This window comes from Schistocerca americana, chromosome 11 (assembly GCF_021461395.2).
Source record: "Schistocerca americana isolate TAMUIC-IGC-003095 chromosome 11, iqSchAmer2.1, whole genome shotgun sequence".
In the NCBI taxonomy this organism is placed as follows: Eukaryota; Metazoa; Arthropoda; class Insecta; order Orthoptera; family Acrididae; genus Schistocerca; species Schistocerca americana.
This window is the reverse complement of record NC_060129.1, coordinates 93,194,766-93,212,866: the sequence shown is the minus strand read 5'-3', so window position 1 is coordinate 93,212,866 and position 18,101 is coordinate 93,194,766.

Sequence of the window (18,101 nt, the reverse complement as noted above, 5' to 3'; positions counted from 1 at the left end):
CTCACAAAAATCTTCATTACTCGAACTACTGCAATACAGCGAGCGCCACTACTGCCAGCTAAATAAAAGATTGAAACTACGGAAGGCACTAACTACTGATAGGGACAGTTAGCAAATGAAAGATATTAATAGAGAACAACAATGTATTTACCTTAATACTCATAATATATATAGCAGTTCATGACAAATTACAAAACTCCACCATCTCTCTCCCCACATCCACCACTGCTGGCGGCTCACCTCCAACTGCACAACGCTACGCGCTGTTCACATCCAGCTGCCGCTGCCCAACACTACAATGGCAGACAACAATGCAAACTAGCCACAGACTGCACACAGCACAGCCAGTGATAGTGATTCTCACACAGAGCGTTACGTGGCGTTACCAATAAGAAAACCTAAACAGCCTACTTATATAGCCCCCATGCTCCCCACAAAAAATTTTACAAATTGTTTTGGGCAGTGGCCAATAATGATTTGAAAAAATTTTTCATAATTACAATAATAAAGAAATCAAATGCACACACTTATTGATACAATGTTGGTCAAAAGTTAAAATTTTCTCACAGTCCATAAAGACAGTCCTGATCATTCATCACAATAAAACTGCCGTTTCTTTTCTCAAAGTCTGAGCAGTAAAAGACAATGCACACGGAAGTAGTGGATTTCCATGCAGTCTTGAAGAAGTAGTGTTGTCCTTCCAACGGAAAGACAGTGCTGACTCTTGACATGCAGACAGGTAATGGTCCACAACAGAGCAAACCCACAGCAGAGCCAGTCGAAATTTTGAAGAGTATTGGTAGGTAGGTCATCACAGAGCAGACCCACAGTAGTGCTGGTAGAGATTATGGTATTGGTGGGCCACCAGAGGTGCTGACCCACTGTAGTCCTTGTAGAAATAATGGTATTGGTGGGCCATCAAAGATGCAGCCCCAATGTAGTCCTTGTAGAGATGGCCAGCAGCCATCTGCTGCAACTGTGCAGGTGCACAAGCACCATCGAAGAGTTTTGCAGAGAAGATAGCAAATCCATAAACCACCACTTGTCCACTCACAAAAAATTTGTTTGAAATGTCCTTAGAACCAGCAATGCTGTTATCCAGTCCCTTGCTGAATTATCAACACACGTGCAAACACTAACAGTCCCTACTTCTCACATATTGTCCATATACTATGACCAACAGAAACGAGTGCAGTGAAATGTAACTTAATTTGAAGAACTGGTGTCTATACAATTATAAATTTACAACATGAAAATACAATTACAAAGGTACAAAATACATCATTAAAGAACATAATAGTACAGATAACATTTGTAGTAATATGGGCTTTACAAAAGAATCGAAATAACATATACATCAGTGTTATAGGAATTATGACATAAGTAAATACATAAAAGGTCTGATTAACTTTCGAAACATCAACTTCACACATGAGCATTAAAACAAAACAGAATAAATAATGTCTAAACATCTTTACAAAGAAAATAACATATTATAAATGCAAATAATATTTGAGGATAACAGTATTCCTCATTATAGTGAATGTAGCTTAGTACTAGAACAGAAAAAAATTTCTATGAAACAGTACACAGAGACAGGAAGAAAAGAAATACACAAGGGTACACAAACACATAGCATAATAATACAAAAGGAAAGGACAGGGTTTGTTTTACTGCAGTATTTTGCAAACAAAACTTTCTTTACTTCTTGGAGATCTCCCTTCATTCATCATTATTCCCAAAAAGTCCTATCTATACCTGGTTTCTGTATTCTATTCATATTTCTTTCAAAATAATTATTTATCAGTGCACAATACTCATTTTTGCCAAATCTGTTTCTTATACAGGGTGAGGCAGTGAAACGGCACGATTTTGTAAAACCACCAAAGATTTATTTACAAGTAAAATCATAATAGTTGAACATGGATCTCAAGTACAAGAGTGGAAATTAAAGATTTAACTTAAAAACAATCATTTTTTAAATATGGTGTCAGTGAGGTGTCGTCCTTGGTTTTGCACACATTGTCTAAGCCTGAGATGAAATTGTCCCATGACGTTTCGTAGCATCTGTACTGGAATGTTGTTTATTTCCTGTCGAATTCGCTCCTTCAGGTCTTCTTTTGTTCTTGGTGAATTTTCCTGGAAGACTTTGCACTTGAGGTAGCCCCAAAGAAAAAAGTCTGGTGCCGTCAGATCTGGTGAACCGGCAGGCCAGGGGAAATCGCCATTCCTGCTGATTAGACGTCGTGGAAATGCAAGTCTGAGCAATTCCATTGAGACGTTAGCAGTATGGCTTGTTGCACCATCTTGCTGGAAGTGTGTTTCAGCATCTGGATCATGTCGATCAATTCCAGGCAGACCAAAAATGGTCAACATGTCAGCATAACGTCCAGAGTTTACCGTCACTGTGTTGCCATCTTCATCTTCAAAAAAATAGGGCCCCACGATTCCACGAGATGACATTGCGCACCAGACTGTTACTTTTTCAGAATGGAGAGGTTTTTCATGAAGTTCGTGCGGGTTATCTGAGGACCAATATCTGAAGTTTTGCTTATTTACATACCCACTAAGATGAAAGTGGGCTTCATCACTCATCCATAAGTTATGCACTCTTTCTTCATTTCGTTCAATAACGTTAAGCATTGACTGGCAAAAGCGTATACGGTTATTGTAGTCATTAGGTTTAAGGGCTTGCACTACCTGAATTTTGTATGGATGATAGTGAAGGTCACTCTTCAAAATCCGTCTTACTGATCGATTGCTGAGACCAAGTTCTGTGCTGTGCCGTCTCGCGGATTTTCGCGGACTTCGTCCCACCGCTTCGCACACACGATTAATGTTCTCGGGTGTACGGATTGTTTTTGTGCTGCCGCCTCTTTTCTTTGTTGTGCTAGCAGTAGCTTCAAAGGTTTTAACCCAAAGGAGAATGGCTTTCCTTGATGGCACGGGAGCCCGTGACGGCAGGTTGAATTCACGACGAAAGGCGCGTTGAGCACCAACCACACTATCCGCGTTTTTGTAATATGCCTTTACGGCATATGCACGTTGCGCACTCGACCAACGCTCCATGGCTACTGAAACTTCCACCACTCTAGACGCCCAAGGTCACTTCCCCCACTCTCGCAACCCCCCTCCGCGCCCGACAACCACTATCGAAATCGTGCCGTTTCACTGCCTCACCCTGTATCTTCTCAATGCATTTCTTCCAATTCATCGCAACTCATTCTCTTATATAGTCTACCCCCTCTTAAGCTAACTTAAATCTACTGAGCTCAGATGCTAAACTAAGGGACGAGGCAATGCAGCAGCACAAAACAATTAACACAAACAGTAATGATAAAAAAATACAAATGCCAAAGCAAGCAGCATAAATTAGCAGAGCAATTGCAATATTACAACTAATATAAGGCAATGTGCAGCAAACAATAAAAATAAATCAATAGTAAAACTGGCTTAACCCAGTAATACAAAGTCAAATTCAGTAACACAAGCAGCAGCAGCAAGTGCTATAAACCTAAACATGACAAAGCTCAAGCAGAAAGAATATTACACTAAAAAATGGCCATGGCTAATACCTATGTCACATCTTAACACTATAGTGATGCATCACGAGAACTTACACTAGCAGATAAGTTACCAAACCGTAAATAAATTATTTATGCAATTCCTGTGAAGGGAAATGTCTATTTATGTGCCCTCGTTTTCTTGGAAGTAGATCATAAATTTCTTATTGACTAGATCTGTAGCATAAAATAACTATATTAGTACATATATTAAATTTTATTTTAACCAATGCTGCAGTGCAGCTAGAAACTAGATATTAAAGAAAATGAGCAAATACGTACGAAGGAAGGCATGAAAAATCATTCATTAGCCATATGGCATTTCATAAGGCAGTAAAAATTCTCTCATTTCTCGAGAAAGACGCTTGTCATAATCAGGGGTGCAGATGTAAGTATCTTTCCAAGTAATGAGCGTGTCGTATTTGCGGTGCTTTCTACGAGGAATGTCAATAGCGAGGATAATGGCCTCCCTTTTTTTCTTTTCTACCTGTGCCTCTGAAAGGGGCACACGCTAATGACTTTTTTTTTCAGGCGACTGTCGCCCAGCCGGGTGCCCACAACGCATTAAGTGCTGGTGGGCACTTAACTTTCTTACCGAAGTATTAACGACACCAGTTTCCGCTACAGTGACAGTCTCATATAAAAATATTTCACAGGTCAAGAATTTGCGTTACAAATCTGTAGAAACAAAATCCTGTAAATATAACAGAGTCCAAAAAATTTTCGGCGGCATTGTGATACATTCACGCATTTACATACATTTCATAACTCTTAAAGTACGATTCTTGGTTTCCAACATCCTTTTTCACAAGTCAGAGTCCCTAACCACTATTCATTACTCCTTATCTTATTACACATATATATATTCGTCGACACGTCAATCTTGCGACGACACTTCAATATTTCATCATAATAAATACATAGCATAATCAAATAACTCATATAGCATCAGCTTATTGATCATAAACATACCGCAACAGCATAATACACGTCAACATCGTAATAATAACAACATAAAACCTCAGCCACATCTCAAAATCGTCGTAGCTTCCTCCAATAATTTCAAAACCTAAAAAAAATTCTCTGCTCATTTCAGTAGTGTCATCTACCTCAAACGTACTTTAAAGATCATGATCTCATACCAAATACATCATTCAAAGCTCTCATAATATCACAATGGTTCCGAAAAAATATGAACAGTTTACAAAGTACAGACAAAATACAGTTTCATATGTGTGAAGTTATCCAACTGTGTAATTACGTAAACACCTGTCACTGATGTAGTAAAAAAAGTTGCTTTCTCTGTTAAATGATCAGATAGCTGTGTAATTCTGTGTTAGAGAAATATGGTACCGATGTGTAAAGTTGTATAAGCAAATACCATATTAGCTAGGGCTCCTTGTGCTTGCCAAACACATGGTACACAAAGTGAGCGTGTACCCCCCTGAGGATTAATGAATAATACCCCCAGGTGTTACAGATTACAGCAATGGAATGAAATGTGTCACAGAAAACCTTTGTATCATTGTACTTCAAATATCTTTAAAAATAAATGATTTAAGTGCAAGATTAATCAGTCAAATACGTGTCCTGTAGCGCTAAATGTGCGTCTTGCTGTAAGATAATCTCTGTGGAAGTGTCGTAGTTATTGTCCTCCGAAAGCTAAGTTCTGCAGGAGTCAGTGTACTTACCTCATGATAAACAAAAGTGAAATGCTTTGCGTATAGATATCTTAGTTATTATGCTTATTGGCGTGATGAAGAAAGTACTGTGCTGTAACGTATTGTTGTGCTACAGAAAAGGCTGTCTCCTTGTAGCTATACCACAAAGTTACTACTAAAACATGTTTTACTTTCCAGAAGAATTCAGAAAAATTGTGCAGATATAAAACAGATACACCGCAAAGGCAACAAGGTAAATTGTGTCACACATTAGTAGCGTCGTGATATAATCGTGTAGCTGTCAAATAAACTAACCACTGTGTCGCCTGGTATCTCTCAGAAAGCACTTTGAATCCATAATGTAATTTCAAGTAAACCAAAATGTTGCATTAAAATCTCATTAGCAGTACCAGTACATGTTCGAAGTATGTAAGCCTGATAGTCGTTACGTAATCGTGTAACTAACAAGCAAGAATGTACAAATAAAAACACTGTGTCATCTGTTCACTATAACAATGCATTCGTAATTTCTGTTCAAATAAGTTCTCTTGGTTCTTGACTGGATATTTAACTTCAAACATTGTTGCATGTTAACAGTTTCTTAAGTCTGACAAAACATACTAGTAATGTAAAGTGAAAAATTTTATGGCAAAGACTTAGTTAAAAAGCAGATTATCTTTCAATAAACGGTTTTACATGTGAAATGTGGTGTAAACCTTTACTCTTCCTAGTACGCAGAGTTTCAACTTCAACGCAATTATCATGTGGTATACGTCAGATTCTGTAAGGTCCATTGTAAACTAGAAAGAATTTGTGACTCAAGTGTTTCTTCTTATGTGACAATGAATGAGCTTTAATGAGAACTTTCTGACCAATATAAAATTTCTTTGCATTTGCTTTACCGTGTAGTTTTCTCCTTTTGTCTGCTGCAGATTTTATATTTTTAAGAGCCAAATCAATTATGTCTTTGTGTCGAAGTTTACGTGTATTCGGGAAAGGTACAAGCTCTCTGATTCTGTTCGGTGGTTCTTCATTCTTCAGTACAAGAGTAGGTGGTAAAGCAGTGGAGTCATGAGGCTTTTCATTCAGCACGTTTTGAAATAAGTGTAAATATCTGTCCCAATGCTGATGCTTTCTGTGACAATAAAGACTGCTAAGCTTATTGATTTCTTTCATAATCCGTTCGGAGGGGTTACAATGTGGTGAGTACAATGAAATAAAAACAGGTTTGATTTTATGGTTGCGAAGCATGCGTGACCAAACAGCAGATCGGAATTGCGGTCCGTTATCTGAAATGACTTTACTAACGTGTCCAACTTCACATAAGAAATTTTTAATAAAGGCGTTGGATACAGACCGTCCAGTGGCTTTACGTAACGGTGTGAAAGAAACAAATTTTGAAGTAAGTTCAACAGCGACTAGAACGTACGAAAATCCATTAGATGTTCTGACAAGCGGTCCCAAGAGATCAACAGCAGCAAATTCTTTTAATTTAGAAGGAATGATAGGAAACAACAGAGCACGATGGGAGATAGTAGAGTGTTTCGCCTTTTGACAAAGTTTACAAATAGACAAGACTCTTCGAATTCGCTTTTCCATATTGTTAAAATAACAAGTCGTTCGAAGAATATGATAACATTTTCGTGGGCCAAAATGTGCGTAGCTGAAATGAATGTACCAAATGAGCTTATTAACAAAATCGTCTGGAATGCAAAGTACCCATAGCTTGTCATCAACAGTGCAGCGTTTGAAGAGTATGTTGTTTCTAACCAGGTAATAATGCCGAATCTGAGTGTGTGTCTTTTCATGCCATTTACTTTTGATGTCTTTCCAAATCGGATCTTTATCTTGTTCATGAGCAATGTCCTTTAAAGATGTGGTGATGAAGTTTTCAAAGGCGACTTTCTGAATGTAAAGAATACTGAAATTTTTCTCGAGGTTGCCTTCTGTGTTACTTTTGTCAAGCCCAGCCGGTGCGCGTGACAGTGCGTCCGCAACAATGTTCTCCTTGCCGGGAATGTAGACTATTGTGAAGTGGAATTCTTGCAGAAACAATGCCCAGCGTTTTAACCTGTCATGATTTAATTTTGAAGACATAAGAAATTGTAATGCACGATGATCACTGTATACTTTTATGTGCTTACCAGAAAGAAAGAAACGGAATTTGTTAAATGCCCAAACGATAGCTAAAGCTTCTAATTCAGTAACGGAATGATTTTTTTCAGATTTTGTTAGCACTCGGCTAGCAAAAGCAATGGTTTTCTGAACAGTAATGTCATTTTCTATGGCTTCTTGAAATAAATGGGCACCAAGACCGACTTTAGAAGAATCCGTGCTAAGGCAGAAATCTTGTGACAGATCTGGATGAGCTAGTATTGGCGCGTGAAGTAACGCTTCTTTCAAAGAATTGAATTCCCACTGTGCTTGTTCGTCCCAGTTCCAAATAGTATTTTTTCCAGTGAGAGAACAAAGTTTTGGTGTAACAAGAATTTGCATATTCAGAAAACGACGGTAAAAATTTACGAGACCTAGAAAACTGCGGACTTGTTTTTTTGTGGAAGGAACTGGAATGGCTCTGATTGCTTCTAACTTTTCAGGATCCGGCTGAATGCCTTCAGAAGAAATAATGTGTCCCAAAAACCTCACCTTTGTCCTACCGAATTCAGACTTTTCCAAGTTAACAGTAATTCCAGATTCTGCAAAAATACGTAACAAACTGTTGAGGATGCGATTATGTTGTTCCCATGAAGCTTCTGCTATTAGAATATCGTCCACATATAAGGTGATGTGACGTTTTAAGAACTCAGGTAATATGGAATTTAGCCCGCGAATGAATGCTGCCGAAGAAATGTTCAAACCAAAAGGAAGTTTCCGAAACTGATAACAAACGCCGAAACAAAGGAAAGCTGTGTATTTTCTACATTCTTAATGAAGTTCGATCTGATAAAAGCTGTATCTGAGATCAATAGAAGACAACACTTTTACGCCATTAAAATTTTGAAGTTCTTCCATCGTTTGCGGCCTGTCTGTTTCAGGAATGATGATAGTATTGATTTGTCTCGAATCTAAGACAAGTCTGATCGATCCATTTTTCTTCTCAACAACATGTAATGGATTGTTGTATGAGCTTACTGCAGGCTCAATAATGCCCTCGTCAAGCATAGATTGTATTTCTATTCTAACACGGTCCCTATAATGTGCTGGAATTACGTATGTTCTAACACAAAATTTAGTATGCTCGCGAACACGAAATTGGTATTGAAATCCCTTGATTGTTCCTGTTTTGTGAGTAAAAACTGTGGAATGTGCTTGTAAAATCTCAAAAAGGTCCTGCCTATCAGTGTCATTACAATTCTCAATTGTTAGAATTTTATTCTGAATTAACTCACTAGTATCAAATATGTCGTCGATATCATCCCTGTCAGTACTTGCAGAGTGATTGTTAGTGTCTAGTTCCGTAGAAAATTCCGGACTGTTGTCTAACAGAAGGTAAAGCCGATTAATTTCCTCGTCATGGTTTGAGACCCAATCTTCAAATTTCAAAGCTATTGACTTACCTTCTTTCTCTAAACTTATTTCAGTATCGTGAAAGTTTAAGATTGCTTTGTATTCATTCAAAAAGTCTACTCCCAATATAATTTCCGTCGACAATAATGGAACAATAAGAAAGTTCATAGAGAAGCTGTGGCTTTGACAAAAGAATTCTAAGTTGGTTTGTTGGCGTACATCTACACTTTTTCCAAAGATTTCACCTTGTAATTTAATCTTACGTAACGGAAGTGTGGGACAATCGTTCGATTTGTTACATTTACTAAAGGCTGTTTCACTAATTACTGAAATGGGACTGCCAGAGTCAAGTACTGCCGTAAATTTTACGTCATTTACTGTAATGTGAATCACAGGATATGCAATGTTGTTATGTCTTATGTCGTGTTCCTGGAGTAAGATGTCCCTAATGTCTTCCATTTTTACGTAATTACTAGCTACGGCAGCTGCGTTGTCAGTTTCAGAAGTACGTTTTGTGGCTGCCAGCGGTATGAGTCATTGCCTATTGTGTCTTTGTTGGCGCGCGTCGTTATTGGGATTTGGAGACCTAACTTCTACAAATTCACCTTGTCGAGAGGGCCCTGCTCTGTTTGAATCCCGCCAGTTCTGATGCAATTCAGGTCTGTCGTTACGATCATATCGTCTGTCGTCATGTCGGTCACGTGGTGGAGAATTTCTCCCTGAATCGTAACTGCGTGCTGGACCGTTGCGTCTAAAGTTATTCTGTCTCCCTTGATAATAATTATTTTGGTTCCCATATTGCCTGTTTCTCTGATTGTCTCTGTGATAGTCATTACTGCAGAGAGGTGATCTTTCCCTGTAATTATTACTACTCTGCCAACGGTTGTCATACGGGTGGTGTCTGTTTTGGTCACTATTTGCATTGTAAGAATAGACTTGTTGTGTCCAGTTATTGTTTCTGTCGTCACGGAATTGTGACGGATGTGACCTGTAGTGATTGTTTTCCTGTTTTCGCATCCTGCGACTGTCTGTGTCAATTTCTAATTCTTGTAACAGTCCCTGAAAAGCTTCAATGTCGTCTTTGCAACGTCCTGCTAAAATAATATGTCGTAAATGTTCAGGCAGTTTGATTAAGCAAATGCGGATGAGTTCTGAGGGGCTGTATGGGTTTGACAGGTACTGATTCTTGTGCAACATGTCTTCAAAATATTTCACAAGACTGGAAAATTCAGATTGTTCGAAATGTTTCATCATTATGATGCTATGTTTTACTCGGTCTTGTGTAGCTTGAGACCAATTGCTGAGAGGAAGGCATGATAAAAATCTCCTTCACTGTGACAATCGTGAATGACCAATCGCATTCTTTCAGCTGGTTCATTCTCTACGTAGCCACACATAAATTCTAACCTGTGCTCCAATGACCAGTTGGGAGGAAAACAATGAGAGAATTGATGGAGCCATCCTTGTGGATGAATGTCATTGCCAGAATTCTTAAATGTTTTGAATTTACGTGTAGTAATGAACAGCTTACAGTCAAAATCATCGTGTCGGCGAGTCACATATCGGTCATTGTTACGCTGTTTCGGTGGTTCCATCTCAAAATTCGGTGTGCCTTGCCAATTTCTTTCATAATTTCCGAAGTGCCCTGAGTTATTATTTTGTGGCTGTTCCGTACTTCTATGTCCCTCTTCCTGTGTTCGAGCGCGAGTGTCCTCTGAAATATGAAATTTTTGTGTTACTTGTGCCAACTGATCTTGTACTTCCCGGATATCTCTTTTGTATTGCGTATTAATTTGATGCTGATTTTGTTTGAATTTCTTAATTTGTTCATACTCTTCTGTGTCAGTGATGGCTACAGGTCTTGTGTCATTCAGATCATCATCTACCTTTGTAGATAAGTTAGTGACCTGATCTGAAAGTTCGGCTACTTTCTCCGATAGTGATCACATTACCTCAGTGTGTTTTTCTGAACCAAGTTTCAGAGTGTCCATTTGTGTTGAAATCGAATCTACTGTGTCCTTCAAGTTTTCCTGAGTTTTTGCAAGTTGCATAACCGAATCGGTAGATGCAAGTGAGTCAATTTTAGCCCACAAGGTCTCATGATTTTCATGAACAATGGTTTGCAGTTCTTTTATGGCTGCTTCCTGATTCTGTAATGCATTTTCATGCCACGAAAAATAAGTTGAAAATGCTCACAAATTTGTGTCTTTACGTCATTACAGACTTTTTGACATTTCGATTCAATGTTATGTAACTCAGTAGTTAAATCTTCACGTGTTTGTTCAAGTGTGGTGTCTAACTTTTGAAGATTTTGTTCCATTGTGTCTAACTTTTTAAGATTTTGTTCCATTGTGTCTAACTTTTTAAGATTTTGTTCCACTGTGTCTAACTTTTGAAGCTTTTGCTGTGTTTGTCTCTGGTGTTGTTCCATTTGTTGCATTAGCTGTAATAACAATGCATTAGTGTCTGGAATCTCTTCCTCTATGCTTTTCGGCAGTGCATTTGTACCTGCGACATTCACATTTTGACAAGCAGAAAATGTGTCTTGACTTATTTGAGAAAACGGAGAGGACGCAAAACCTGAATCTACAGTATTTGCAAAATTGTGTCCTGTCATTTCCGATTCTTGAGGCGAGCTGTTGCCGAGCGATCGATCGATAATGCTTCCCTGTTCACTAACTGTTTCACTGCCTACGCCATTATTTGCTGCCCGCTCCATTTCCCTATGCACAATTACCAAATTACTACTTTGAACATTAGTTAATTCATTACTCGGTGGCGCTAACACACTGCTTTCGACTTCACTGTCATTTCTCAGTTTACTTTGGAGCCTAGTATTACGTTTTTCACACGCCATTATTGTCACAATATTTCACACGATACACAGAAAAGCACAATTTGAAGAGCAAAAATAAGAGAACACATTAACATAGTACTGAATATAATATCTCGTTAATTGCAAGCGCAGCAGCGAAATACTTGCTGCAAATTAACATGCATGCCACAACAACAATGAAAGACTGCAACTACAAAGGAGATTCTCTCTACAATTACGCGCTAGCAATAAACAAAAGCTACACTAATTACACAAACTACAAGAAAAAATCATAAGATTCCAGTGAGATATCCTGGCAGGGTCGCCATATGAAACGTCCTCTTTGAACAATTGTACAGGACTGTGCTTAACCTGACACACAATATTTTTAACGCAACGCAATCTGACTATCAAAGATCCCTGCAAAAGAATGGCCCTGAGTAACACTAAACTATACCTTTCACAAATCACTTACCTCACAAAAATCTTCATTACTCGAACTACTGCAATACAGCGAGCGCCACTACTGCCAGCTAAATAAAAGATTCAAACTACGGAAGGCACTAACTGCTGACAGGGACAGTTAGCAAATGAAAGATATTAATAGAGAACAACAATGTATTTACCTTAATAGTCATAATATATATAGCAGTTCATGACAAATTACAAAACTCCGCCATCTCTCTCCCCACATCCACCACTGCTGGCGGCTGACCTCCAACTGCGCAACGCTACGCACTGTTCACATCCAGCTGCCGCTGCCCAACACTACAATGGCAGACAACAATGCAAACTAGCCACAGACTGCACACAGCACAGCCAATGATAGTGATTCTCACACAGAGCGTTACGTGGCGTTACCAGTAAGAAAACCTAAACAGCCTACTTACACCCTGTATAGAAATGTGGGTGCAGATACTGACTGCAAATCCGCCTCTTCACGCCTCTCAATGAAAGCGTCCATTTATCGCAAATTCAGAGACTGATTTCATTGTTCACGGTAGACTCTCTGTGAACAGCAGTCCTATTCTTTACATATCAAACGAAACGTACCAACACCGAAATTTGAATTAAATACTTTTAAGACCTTCTTCTCGGTACCTTCTTTATTATCTTTCTAGACGTGATTTTCTGCGATGTTTTGGGAGCGGATAGTCCAGCTTGGTGAAGCTACAAATTCTTTTGCTCCTTATATTGTTAGCAATATCAGAAACCATGTCATGCAAGATGTTGTTTCTGTCACTGATTGACTTTTCTATTGCTTCATAGGAATAGGTCCAAAGTGTGTATATTAAACGTCCCGATTATTAACGACCTGATTTCACGTTATTCTGCATCTCCCTATTCATCGGATTGCTTTCCATCAGGGCTACCAGTATGTAAGCATTCCTTACCACCCAGTTCTCGGCACGTTCTTTCATCCCATACACCAACGCTTTCCGTACTTGCGGCATGGAAATCTTAACTCTTAAATTTATTTCGGAAACATTTGCTGGTCATCTACGTCACTATCGTTGGCCGTTTCATTACGAGAGTAACTGCCTGCGATTTATTCACTTCGGAGAACCAGCAGTCGGTTTTATCGAGCATTCCAGTCCCAACGAACCACATGCTGCACTATTTAAACGCTCATTTGAATGGTTAACAACAATTTTGTTCTTCACACAGTCCTTACAGGTGTTTGCCTTTGATGTGTGTTTCATTTTGATGCATTCAGTTGGCGCCGATCCTAAATCTCCGTAGCAAGCTGCGAAACATTCACGGCAGTCCCTATGACCTGGGTGGCGAGTCTGAATGCGAAGAATTTTTTTAACACGAATAACGCTCATGAGGTGATGGTACAGATTTATTCTTTGCTGGGCGTTGTGTAGCTGTGGCTGTGGATAAATGACGAAACGTGTAAGCAGTGAGCGTGGCTCGAATTGTGTACGACGTGAGATCGACTTAACGGCGCTACTCTCAGTTCTGGAGAACACGGTGTGTGTTTTGCCGTAACCTCTCACACCTCGCTACAACCAGCAACTGGGTACAGGAGTGCGCTGTGTCACCTCTACACATGGTGTTCAGTACCACGGCGACGGTGTGGAAGACTGCGTGCGACATGATGCTAAATGTGTAATGCAGTTCCTACTGCAATGTTGGGTATAAATAGGAGAGGACGCGAAAAAACAAAACTAAAGCCAACAGGCGCTCGCCATCACTTGGGTGGGCGGACGAGAATCGGTGTATTCAAGAGGTACGGTCGTGTGGGCGTCTCTCCAGACAGAGAATTCACAACTGTCGGCCGAAACCGGGCAATATTTTACGCAAGGATGGCCGCCCTGCATTGTGTAGAATGCGGCAATGAAAGTACGTGTGTAAGTGGTGGTTAAGTGTTGGTCTGTTTCTACTGTACTCCACTCCGTTCCACCCTCGATTGGATTCAGGAGTTGATATTGCCGCTAAACTGGACGCTCACGCTTTTTGGAAAATGCCCATAATGCAGAAATATCTCGTGTCGGCACTTGAATGAGAAATGGAAATGGGGTGTCCTATTTGCTGTGCCAATTTTCTAGAAGTCTGGGCCATAAATCTGAATGAAGTCGTGAATTTGACAATTGCACTCAACTTCTGTAGTATCGGTACAACCATATTCGTTGTAGGTCTGTTGCCGAGACCACAGGAGTTGCTTCCTTTCACGGCAGTAGCAGGCAGTGTGTGTGTCGGGCGGTCTGGCTGTGTACTCGGCTGGAAGCTGGCCTGCCGTGTGCTGGAGACAGCGTTAGCTCAGGGGGATTTTGTACCGACATACTTCGAGTAACGGAAAAATGTCCGTATTTCACATACATGTAACTGTATAGTTTGTTATTGTTATGACACTGCGTATGGCTGACGTTTGCAGCAGAAATTTCATATTGCAACATAACGTTTTATCTCATAAGTGAAACAACTGTTATCAAAATAGCGTTTAGTGTTAGTACACTGTATATGGCCATTAGGTAGATGTGAAGTGCTGAGATACAACTGAGAAATTACTGGTAGATCGGGAGAAAATATCTTTGTAATTTCGTGACATTAACTGCCAGCCGGACCCTGGTGTCTGCGATCACGGCTGAATTTTGAATTGTCGAGTGCAACTGGAGCTCGAATCGCCAAACAGTGTTGCAAATTTTATATGCTATGTGATAATCCCGATTTATTTTCGGCCTCTGTGTGGTGTGGCCGGTCTTCTCTCTCTGCTCGCAGCGCCCCTACCGCCTGTTCCGTCCCGCCCGCCGCTTCTGCGCATGCGCGGCCCTCGGCCGGATTCGCTGCCCACATTCCGCGTCACGCCCCCACCTACGACTTTCCCCGCGGCGTAAATGGCGCCCCCTGAAGCTACTTGTACGTGGATAAAAATGCCGTAAGCATTTTTGCCTAAACCACCAGAACGAATGTTTACGCAGGTTTTCGTCACGTAGAGAGTAACGCAGCATGTTACAGGTGTGGATCGCTTCCCACAAAGAACTCTTTCTTTGGCTCGAGTTCCATTGTTGACATTCGGATCTCTGACATTTCTGTGCTGTTCTCTCGTGTTCTGGCGTGCGCCGAGGCGCACTTGTATGGAGATCAGTGGCCTTAAACTCATCGCTGTAATCCTACAGTGTACTGTACGATGCTCTTCAACTTCTCCCACTGACACCCACGCTTTTAGTACTGCAGAGGAAATTTTGGTGCTGACTGCTCAGGTAGTCTGAAGCCTGTTTCTCGTCGCTCCTGCTAGGCAGAACGACCTTCCCACCTTTCTTTATATTCCTGTTTACAGTCATCTTCAGTGATGCTGTAACGGCCTTGTGATCGCCGATTCCCAGTTCTACCCCAACAGATTCGAAAAGTTCGAGTCTCTTTGTTACCGGCAGGTCTAAGATGTTATCTTCACCAGTCGGTTCTCAGATTAATGGCTCGGGGTAGTTTTTGGGTAAAGTACTTGGATCAATTTGTTATGATTTTCTGGCCCTACCACCAGTTTTAGCCACCTGTCTCCCTGTATAGATGGCAGGATAAAGTTTCCACCTAAAATGGCCAACAAATTCACGCGAAACATTCTCCAGGTTCCCCTCAAACTGTTCCGCCACTTTTGCTGCTGAGTCTATGGAAGCATCTCATTACATTTGAGCGAACCTTAACATTTCTCTTGTTACAAATTATTTTACATTCGGGATCTCCACTGATCTCTCTAATGTAATCCTACTTCTCACTGCTTTAAACACCAGCGATCGACCTCTCTTTACGACCTACATTGCGACCGGAATTTAGAATGTCGTTACTACTGACTTTGGGTTTCACCCAGCTTTCCGTCCCTACTGCTGTGTGACCATTGTTACTGCTTATAAGAGAGATTAGTTCTGAGAACTTTCCGCAGACGCTCCTGCAGTTAACTAATAACATGTTGAGACAGTGAGAACAATTCAAGGCCAAGTTCCCCAGATTATAGCGTGCTGCATGCGTGACGGCGCTGGATCGGTTGCAATAAACGGGTCACGACTTGAGTGGATTCTGGGAGCAATGGCCGCCCAACGTCGGTCTGTCGCCAAAGGACGAAAAACCAGACAGAGCTCTTAACAGACGAGTAGTCCAAAGATAATTCTCGCACCGTCCCTGAGGACTAACCTGGCACGGCCTTTTACTAACCGAATATTCTAGAGTCCTCCGTTCCAAAATCATTCACACTTGGAAAGCATGTCAGTAGAAACGGCAGAATTTCAGCTCCGTTCTCGATTGGTTCCTCAGTTACAGTAAGCCTAGTGTGAGAATGAACCTTGTGCACTACAGTTGTGAAGGAGCTTTTGGGAAAAGGAGGACAATGCAATTTCATAATCTCAATACAGTTCAACAGAACTGCATAAAAATTAAATTTTGAACGGAAGTACGTGAAATATGCGCTCGGTACTTCAGCTAATCGTAAGTGGAACTGATACTTTGAGCTAAAACTTATGAAAGCTGTTAACTCTTTTGGACGTGAAGTTTTTCAGTCGATTTCAAACTTTTTGATGAGAGTACAACACATTCACGACTGCAACAGGAAAAGGCTGAAACACCTGTGGTACTCAGAGTATCCTTCGCCACACACCAGAATGCATCTCTGAAGATATCGTATCATTTCAGACGTTTCTGATCGGTAAATTGTTTCAGAAAGGTGTTGTTTGTCAATTTTTAAGCAGTTTGACACAAACTCAAATGCGTTAAATTCTATGTTTATTTGCATTATAAATACAAAAGCAGTTCTGGTACAGTCATTGTTTCCATGTCTAAAGATAAGGATTAACAGTATCCAGGGCCAACATTTTAATCTGAGTCATTAGTTTTGTAGACAAGTTGCGTATATAAATTACATTCAAAACGGCCTGCTCTCTCGCAGGCAAATTGTTTGATGAACTGGCTACAGGGGATTTCGCATCGCGTAGCGTGTCCTTCACATACATTTTTATACAGTACTGCTGCACTGTATTGAGATTTACTCATTTCGGTATCAAATTTCAACAATTTCTCAGATACCAGACAGACATTTTAAACGACGAGTTTAAATAAATACGAACACGTTTCAAAAGATATCACTTTAGTTTCATCGCCAGATGTATGCGGTGAATGCCGTTGTGTTTGGTGATGGGAAGAACGCAGACGGGGTTCTGGGCTGTTTCCCCTCTGCTGAAGCGTGCCGTACCGTTGCAGTGTGCCGGAATAGCAGAGAACAACAGACGAAGGCCGTTAAAGGAACGTTCCGAATTTTCGGCAGTCGCCGTTCTTCAGCGCGCTCTAGCGCCGTCACCGCTCGCTGTCAGAAAATCACACCTGATTGGTGCGTTTTGTAGAAGAGTTTGGCTGCTGTAATTTTGTGCCGGGTTTCAACTTCGAGAAACGCATAGTCTTCTTGAAACGGACCAAAATCTGAGAAGAGAGTGAAAATTTTGAGGCTTTCTGGATCTTTCGTTGTGAAGCCGATTTCCTACAATGCACCAAACACGAAATTTGGATTTAGTATCACAAAACACGTAATTATAGAACCGCTGAGAAATGATGTTCCGCAGTTTAGTTATGGTACAACCTCCAGTTTTCTGCGCTTCATTCAGTTGCAGAGGTGAAAACAGACATACACACAACGTTGTATTTTAAGAACCTGCCAAAGGAAAGAGGTCTAAAACTAAACTCTGGAATATTTGTAGTTACTTAGCTCCATTACTTTGTAGATTTTTCCATTTTCTTCGAAGGCGGTGCGCTCAACACCGATTATGTTTATATTTCCACTTCAGCTCTAAGACATTTTTTGCACATTTAGATATCCGTTGCGTCATTTGAATTACATTTTCGAAATTACAGTTGAACCTTTCTTCACCTGATTGTTCTCTAGTCTCCTAGAGATTGTCGCTACCTGTAAGAACTGTTCTATTACTGGCAATGGGAGAAAAACATTACTTTTCCTAATATCAGCCTTTACTGTGCAGCTGTAAGTAAACATATACAGGGCTGATAATATTTCGTAATGATTTTCTTATGTAGGGTGTGGGTCGTGCAGCACTGCAATCAGACTCAGTTCTGGAG